The 8,787-nt window shown below is 40.2% G+C and overlaps 1 pseudogene; it reads left to right on the top strand.

Moving 5' to 3' along the window:
- Positions 1–6,921, top strand: part of LOC127641643 (U3 small nucleolar RNA-associated protein 14 homolog A-like) — a 27,222-nt pseudogene extending 20,301 nt beyond the window's left edge.
- Positions 6,922–8,787: the final 1,866 nt, after the last annotated feature.

Raw genomic sequence — 8,787 nt, forward strand, 5'->3', positions numbered from 1 at the left:
AGTATTTCAGTGTATATTTTATTTAATTTTTCGCTTTTCATCATTGTAATCACGTTTTAACTTTATAAAAATGTACAAATTTCACATAAATGTATATGATGTCATGAAATTACATTTATAATAATGATACAAGCTGATGTCACTGTTTGAAATTTCATACACATTTATAGCAAAATATTCACAAAGTTGGAACTTAATGATGAAAATAGAATTCCACATGTAACATTTAAGTGTACTTTATCAAATTTACTATGTACATTTTTTTTTTTTTATAGGGCAGGACTTTGCACACATTTTTTTTTACAAACCCATGCATAGATGCGTCAAAAGCCTATTTGTTAGATTCTTCAGTATTTACAGTGTTTGTTGAAGTTCATATATTCCATAATGTATGATCGCCCTGTTAATATTTACGTTTATTACACTTATTTTTTATATTTGTTTATATGCAAAATTTGTACGACTTACAAAGTATTTACATTGATATGGCATTAAAATATCTCTTTAAGGGTGGTTTCACATATAGTACGTTTTAAGTGAACAAAACCCAGTTCGGTTAAAGTGAACTAGAAAGGGAACCAGCCACAAATAACCTCAGTGCTTTTGGTGTTCACAATGTAAGTGGACTTAAAAGAGGACCTAGTTTCTTTTTTGGTCCTATTCACGCTAATGTGGTCTCAGACCCCTTGTTGTTCACACCACAGCACCTTAAGAACTCGGACCCCATTGCAGCAGGCTGTCGTGACTTATAACATTCGGCTGACAAAAATGTTTCATAAATAATTGTGGTTATTATGATAAGCAGTTGTCATACAAATAGTCATACTTCTTAAGGTGTATGTATGTTTATTACAGTTAGGCCTGCACCTTAAGTAGTAATTTATTGATATTTAACTTGAAATCATAATAAAATGGGGCTATATGTTTACATTTAAGGCTTTAAAAAGTATTACATTTTTCATTAAAAATTATTGCACAGGGATAGAACTACATAAAAGTAAATTGTATGTTATATCATTTATGAAACCCAGACAATACCGCCAATTATATTACATTATGCAATATTTATAATGTATACTCTATTTCTGTCCTACATTTTTCACTCTCTCACGTTATGTTAAGGCTCTTTGATAAAACCTTTCCTTCACATGAAGGAAAACATTTTTTAATTCTATGTGCATTTGAAAATATGTTTCTTTATCTATAATCTCGAGAGTAATGGAGCAAGCAAGTCAAATCAAATAACTTTATTGTCACACGACCAAATGCACAAGTGCAGCAGTGGGTGAAAGTCTTGTGTGCAGTTCAGAGCAACATTGCAGTCATGACAGTGATGATAAATATACCAATTTACAATAAACAACATATTTACACGACACAATTTACATATCTAATGTACACATAATTACACAACACATGTACAGTAAACAATACACACAATATAGAATACACATACAATAAAAAAGTATATAAAGTCTATAAAAAACAAATATATAGTAGGATGTATTGTAAAGAGAATATAATTTATGACAGTCCAGTGTGAGATAATAAGATTAATAAAGTGCAGTGCTGATGTATATTGATCGTGAGAGATCAAGAGTTCAAAAGTCTGATGGCTTGGGGGAAGAAGATGTCATGTAGTCGGCTGGTGCAGGTCCTGATGCTGCGATACCGCCTGCCTAATGGTAGCAGTCCATGGCTTGAGTGGCTGGAGTCTCTGATGATCCTCCGAGCTTTTTTCACACACCGCCTGGTATATATGTCCTGGAGGGAGGGAAGCTCACCTCTGATGATGTGTCTGGCAGTTCGCACCACCCTTTGCAGGGCTTTGCGGTTATGGGCGGTACTATTGCCGTACCAGGCAGTGATGCAGCCAAGTGTCTTCTGCATGTCATTTACATTATGTGTATGAGCCAAGAATATGCCATTGTGCAAAAATATTTAAATAAAGTGAAACTATAAAAATCCTTGTTTGTATTTTGTGGGAGTTTGACGCAAACCTCCGTAGATGGTATGTCCATCAGAGCACTTTAAAGTGGTTCATCTTAACGCTCTGCTCTGAATGTGGCCGGTCAGTTTTTTTGGTGCTGAAATAATACAATAAGAATGGAATATGAGACACAAAAACAAATCATGGAATCATGGAATATCTATATTCGCTTGAAATTCCCATATGTGGACAGTAAATTGTGACTGGAATATGAAGTATGTAATGCAGCTATGTTTTGCTAGCCTTATATCATGAAATGCTAAGCAGATTGGTACCTCTTCGCTTTCACATCGCACAAATCAATCGAACCACAAAAAGACCCACAAAATAACCATACTTAGACCTCCTCCTGAGATCTGTGGCTCTGAGACCACTTGGGTTGTTCACATATACACTTTATATGAGAGAGCTTGGAGTGCCCAAATGAACAAGGTGTGAAAACGCCCTAGTTTGTTTTTAGAGAACCGGCAGCTCCTCGAGCAAGTATTTACAGTTGAATGAGTGCAGCACACATTAATGAGAGATGTTCGGCAGATATTTTTACATCATCCTTTCAATGATGCGTGATTAGAATTATTGATTCTTTTGACTTTTTGAACAATAATTGACTTTAAACAACAAAGGATATTAAAAGAGACATGAAATCAAAACGAAGTGTTTGGATCTTGTCTTTGGACACAATACACAGAAGTAGTCAAACCAAACTTTACTCACATAATGTGTATTGACTTGCGTGTATGGTCCTAAGGGAAGGAAGTCCAACTGGGGGGTGTCTGAACAGCCTAAAGTGCAGTCTGTGGACGCACTTTGTGGATGCTTCATGACATTCGCCAAAATCTGCCTTCGGCTTTCGCAGTTCGTCGGCTTTCCATGGGGTGGTGTCTTCCTGCCCTCACAGCCTACCCCCCCCTGCAATCTATTTTATGCCCCCAAAGTTGGGGGGGCACCCACCAGTTTCCACAGACCCCCTTTGATGTCACCTGACTACCTATTTTCTACAAGTCCCCCTGAACAATATGCAACCTTTGTAACCTCAAAATTCCTCTGTCCATGAACAGCCTAAATTTTTGAATGGGATAGGCTGTACGTGGGATGTCCAGATTTCAGTTTCTGGATGACATTGGAAGCTGAAACTCACGGTCCTCTTCTTGTCTTGGTGTACACATTCCATGGTGTGAATTTCAAAAAGATTGGAGAGACTTGAAAATTCGGACACTGTTATAACATGTATTTTTACTTGAAAATTTGGACACTGTTATAACATGTATTTTTACTTGAAATTATACTTTTTTTACTCCAAATTTTACTACTAAAGAGCTTATGAGTTTAATTTAAAGTAAGTTATCTATTACACTGTAGTTACTTAAAATTAGACTCACGCCCACAGTATTCTTTTAACTTCAAAATATACAGCCACGCCCCCAGTGGGAGGAGAACAGAAGCCTAGTTAAAGTCAAAACAAGACTCTCCCAAAACACTTCTCTAACCTTGGTTTGATCGTGTCACAATGCCTCTTTCATCTTGTCCTCTCTGTTTTAGAGCATGCGTTCGGCTGAGCCAGCATTTGGTTGTCTTTCACAAGGTGGTAAACAAAGGAGGCTGCTTTTGTCATTGGAGTCTGGACAGGTCAATGTCCGCAAAGGAAGTTGCCCTGTTCCAGGGTGTGGGATTGAGACGACTAGACTTGACCGGCACCTGCAAACTCACACTGAGCTTTCACAATTTGGTAAAGTTGAAGCCATGAGAGCGTGCAAAAGAAAAAAAATCATTTCTGAACTTGCTGTGCTCATCAGAACCTGAGGTGTCGATGATTTCAACTCTTGATCTGGAGGAGGGTGAGGCACAACCGGAGGATCCACAATTGCCCTTTGAGGATAATGAGCAGCAAGATGTGTGCAATAACGCAGCGTGCAAAACTTATAAAGACAAGATGCAAAAACAGGTGCAGATTTGAACATGCAGGTGGACACGCTGACAGATGCGGTAAAAAATATCACAAAGAGGTATCGCAAGCTGAAGAGGAGGAAAGAGTCAGGCTGTCCAAAATCTAATTGCCTCTTTTGGGCCGGAAGAGAGTGAGGAATCTCCAGGGTCTGGTGAGCTTCCCCCGTTGTCTTGTACCAGCCCCTTCCACCCTGAAGAGGAGCCCTCCATCTGCCAGCAGCCCTCTTCCAGTATGCAGCCTTCCTCCAGCCAGTAGCCCTACACCACTGAACTACCCCCTCCCTTCCCTGAACATGTAGCAGCACTAAGTAAGTCAAAGTCCTGCACTGTGTGACTTGAAAGTTTTTCCAAACACTTTTTCCAGATACTTTACTAATTTGCTTTGATTTTCGTTCTTGTTTCATATTTAGATGAGCTGCTCGAAGAGTTTAGACAGCACAGGCAGGGTCCCGATCCTTCTTACAAATTAAAAGAGATGTGAATTGTCAGATTTACCACATCAAGAATTTAATTTCTCACATGTTGGTTGGGAAGACAAACATGGCCAGCCTCGTCTTCCTCAACAAAACAGCCAGGATACGATCATAAGTTCTGTTCTGCACATGCTAGTGTCAATGTGATTCTAGCTTTGTTTACAATGAAAGAGTAATGTTTTGTTTGTCTGTGTGCAGTTGGATCATGTCGTTGAGGCAGATGAAGATCAAAGAGACAACAATTGAGCATGATGTAAAAAACGTTACTTGGTATGTATGACTTCATTAGGGAGACCCCTCCACCGTCCTGTCATCTCTCGAAGCAGGTGCTCGTGGGTATAAGTAGGGAGATGAGAACCCTTTTGAGATTTTTGACAAGAGGTGTTGTTTTACACCAAATGAGTGTAAAGCAAAGTAAGGAGGAGAACATAATTGACAAAGCCACCTTGTTAAGATGTCAAAAGCTGGCGAGGGAGGCAATTCCTGATATTCTCAGTAAGTTGTGATTTCATTTATTTTACCTCAATTTATTCACAAGATGCTGAAAGTGATTTTATATTGCTCTGTTTTGTGTGCAGCCCAGCTGGAGAGCGACCCTGCCTCCAGAGTTCACTTGAGCTTTTACGGCCATTTTTTGGTTCTTTTTGCGTCCATTTATGGTCACTGTGGGGGCGTGTATCAGAACATGACCATTGAGGAGGTAGTGGGAATTTATTCTTTACATCATCTTTAAAGCCATGGAAAAACCTAAACAATCATTTCCAGGAAGCATGGAAGTTGATGGGGTGCCTGGATGTCCCACCTTTACAGATCTGCGGACCTCCATTGCAAGCCATGTACGAGTTTTGTCAAGTGAGTGCATGCTTCTATAGCATTCTGTGTAGGTCTTCGGTTTACCCATTGGCTTTGTTTTTCTCTCTTTTTCAAGGCAAAGTTCACACATAACACTGAGGACTGGCTTAAGGTATCAAGATTTATGTGCCACAATGTGAAGACAGCAGACAAATTTTATGCGGTAAACCTCAACACCAAGCAGGCCATGGAACATCGCAGACTTTTTGAAACTGTGCTCCAGGGGACCGAGCGCTCTCCGGGTACCAAGGCACAAGGGAAGAGAAAGCACATGGAACCAAAAAGACATCTTCCCCGAAAACGTGCTCCAACAAAGGAATCACCAGCCAACTCCCCAATGACCTCAGGCAGCACCACCCCTGAGGAGATGGCTGTCCAGTACCAGGAGTCTGTTGATCTCCAATAACCGTTTGAGTCAATGGTGTCAAATGTGATTGAACGATAACGAATTCCTCTCCATTTCTTTTCTTGAACAGGAAGACAAAGACGAGCCAAGTCCTGCCGGTGCAACTGACTCAGAGGAGGAAACAGGGAAAGCTGAGTCAGATCAGCCCAAATCCTCAGTCCAGCCTCTTAGGAGAAAATACCAAGTAAGAAGAGGCCGGCCATTGGTTTTACTTAAACCCATCGAGTCAGCCTTACAGACACGTTTCAAGCAAAACCAAATATCACCATCCATCCATCCATCCATCCATCGTCAACCGCTTATCCTGTGTACAGGGTCGCGGGGGGCTGGAGCCTATCCCAGCTAACATTGGGCGAAAGGCGGGGGACACCCTTGACAGGTCGCCAGTCCATCGCAGGGCCAAATATCACCAATGAAAATGAAAAAGGTTGTTGTCTCCAAGGCCCACACAGTTCATGGACTGGACAAACACAAGCGAGCGGGAAAAAGAGTCAAATGTGCTATTCTGAAACGCTGTGCAAAGCTGTGAACTTTTTTTATTTCTTGGACACTAAATGTGGACCACTTTCTTCACTGAACACTTTGAACACTTCATTCTGTGAAGGTTGCTTTATTGGTTGAATATTTCTTTTGATGAGTATATAAGTACTTTCAATTGTTTGCGTGTTCATATATCTTCAGTTTTTTCTGGTCTGTACTTGAGTTTTCTTTTAATAAATTTGCTTGGTTTTTGGAATTGAATTGTCTTTCATTATTTTCTTGCTCCTATGGTCTTTATAATTTTAAATGTTATTTAAGGTATGCTTTAATATGACAGATACCATCTAACCACTATCAGTGGGCCTGAAAAATATGAGGTGTTCACTTAATGTATTGACTTTCATTGATTCAAACGTATGTCCAGCACATTCCTGACCAATCAGAATAATCGTAATTATGTTTCATATCTAAAAGACTTAATGAAAATGTTTGTACATGGACATAATATCTGGTGCCCATCATACTGTTTTGGACTTGTAGTTTTGAGAAAATGCCTTCCTACCTAAAACTTATTGTGTAGGCTCTGAATACATATCTATGAACAATTCATTTATGACACATATAATAACCATGTTAAATTTGATCAATGAAACCATCTACTCAGGTCTTAGTGCAACTGTATTCATATATTTTTTGTCTTTACATCTCAAAAATTGAGAAATTGCATTAAATATCACTGTACATAGACTGCCTAGTCTGATCCCATCAAATATGTTTTAAGTGGAAGATCTTTTGGACTTAGAATTTTAAAAAGTTTAAATAGCCTTTGCTCCAAAGCAAAGGCCTAGATCGATTTTTTGTGAATATTTAAATTCTTTATTTTTTATGAAATGTATGAATTATCCTCACAGACAAAACACAAATGAAAAAATATTTAACTTTTATTTTTATTTTTTTACAAAAATGGAAAGTTGTTTGTATATTTCTAAAATAAAACTGCTGTGACATTTTTAAACAATGAAAATAAACACACAAAAATAGAGTGTATTTAATTTCTTTTAATGTGTATGTACTAAGAAAAGCCACAGATTTACATAAAAAAATAAATAACAAATTGTAGCAGGGCGGAGGGCGGGGCCGGGTCACACCCAGTCCCGTATCAGGCTAATTAAGCCTCTGAGAGGGATAAAGGCCGATGGCAGACGGTGGTGCGATGAGAGAGAGATATGGATATATGTCCATCATGTGTGTGTTTTAAGTTTATAATTCAAATATTATTTACATCACCAAGCCGGTTCTCGCCTCCTCCTTTCCATTGAACTACGTTAAACTGGTGCCAAAGCCCGTCGCGGAGTCCTCGACACTGCCATCCACCCAGGGGAGCACCACTGCCATCCACCGGGGGAGGGAGTAGACCGACCGCCCAGACGAGGTGAACGGCCGCCGTCCACGAGGCGAGTGGGGACTGGACTCCCCGACCGCGCACGACAGCACCAACTGGCATCCATCCCTTGAACTCAAACAGTCAATGTATGCCTATGAGAGCCTCTGCAACACATTTGCAAAACTCCACACATTTGGGCCGCTATCACAGGAGAATTTGCTACAGGCTCAAGGACGTCAGTATAACAGCGGAGCTCGGTGACAGGAATTTACACAGGGAGATAAAGTCCTTGTATTACAACCCACATGAAGCTCTAAATTACTCGCAAAGTGGCAAGGGCCCTTTAAGGTCACACGGTAGGCCGGGGTAAGTCGATTATGAGGTTAAATGAATGGCTAGAGACAGAGCATGGAAATTTTACCACCTCAATCTGTTAAAACAGTGGAGGGAGGTGGTCCCCAAGTCTTTGGTGACGGTGGTACTGGAAATGGAGGAGCTCGGGCTGGAGGTGAATGTAAAAATTAATCGAAGCACCCCGGTCACTTGAAGAGACCACTTCTCACTGTCGCAATCATGGACATGGCCCGGTTGCAAATAGAATTCTCCAATGTTTTCTCACCCCTTCCCAGTCATACAAACCTCATAGAACACCATTTAGAAACTTGCTTTTATTCAAAACTGGATTTGGAAAAGGGATATTGGCAGATCCCCTTAACGCCAAAATCCCATGAGAAAACCGTGGATCGCCCATTGTCATCTGGCTCTTCAGCCTTTTCAGTTCCAGGTGGTCCACATGCCGGGGGCACAGATGGCTGTTGGGGGTGTTAGTAGTGGGCAGGCCAGATGATGCCCCCGGATTAAACACCTGTTTCTTGTTCTAGTGAGGGTGCAGGAGAGTTTAAAGGGAAGCCAGACAAGAGACTGACACGCTTGGCCTTTGTGTGTATGTTGGAGTGTCCAAAAGACACGTTAGTGTGTGTGTGTGGTGGAAAGCCCAATTTACCCTTTTTTTAATCTCCTCGTGTTTGCTGTCCAGTGCCAGTTCATCTTGTTTCCAGCCTTGTGTGCTTATATGTTTGCAGTTGGAAATCTGTGATTTTTAGCGAATGCATGAAATGTCTAAATACTTTTGTGGCCTCTATAAGTCTGTTCATTTTCGGGAATAATAAAACCTTGAACGTAAGTTTTAGCAAATAGTATTTCATAAATTTCATTACACGGCTGCCTAAAAAAAAAAATCTTTGCAAAACATCCCTTT

The sequence above is a fragment of the Xyrauchen texanus genome, chromosome 4 (assembly GCF_025860055.1).
Source record: "Xyrauchen texanus isolate HMW12.3.18 chromosome 4, RBS_HiC_50CHRs, whole genome shotgun sequence".
NCBI lineage: Eukaryota > Metazoa > Chordata > Actinopteri > Cypriniformes > Catostomidae > Xyrauchen > Xyrauchen texanus.